This window comes from Erythrolamprus reginae, chromosome 10 (assembly GCF_031021105.1).
Source record: "Erythrolamprus reginae isolate rEryReg1 chromosome 10, rEryReg1.hap1, whole genome shotgun sequence".
Taxonomy (NCBI): Eukaryota; Metazoa; Chordata; class Lepidosauria; order Squamata; family Dipsadidae; genus Erythrolamprus; species Erythrolamprus reginae.
Genome location: NC_091959.1, coordinates 500952 through 501547, shown reverse-complemented (window position 1 = coordinate 501547; position 596 = coordinate 500952).

The following is a 596-nucleotide window of genomic DNA, read 5'->3' as shown; positions in this document are numbered from 1 at the left end:
TGTGTAAAAGCAGAGCAGGGTCTGCAAGAGAAAGTGGGCGTGAGAATCCTGTGCAGGCCAGGCCCCTGTGAAGGCTTGGAGAGGGTCAGCGGGGGGGGGGGGGGGTTGCTCTTGGGGCAGTGCCTGGGACAGGCTGACTGGACACATCCCAGGATAGTACACTCGTAACCGCATTGTGCAACTTTTGGGGCTCAGGGCAGACAACAGCAAACAGAGGCTGCGTGACCAACCTGCTAAGCCTGAGCTGAGAGGGCGGCCTGGACGACTGACCCCCACCTGCCCAGGTCCTGCAGAGCCAGACTCTCGAAGGCCTCCGGGATCGAGGGGGATCCTGCCGGGGACCCGGTCTGCCCTTGTCGGTGCAGCTCTGGAGGGGCAGGAGACCTCCGCCCCGGGAAGGGAGGAAGGGGTGCAAAGCTTCCCGAGGGCCTCCCCCCCGCTTCTCCGCGCGCCTCCATTGGGAAGATGGCGAGGGGACCCTCCCCCCCTACGGGACCCCGGCCTCCCCCGAAAGGCCTCCCCATGCCCCCCCTCGTCAGAGAACCCATGTGTGTATGGGGGGGGGGGTTACAAAAGAGAGAAAAGCGGGACTAGGC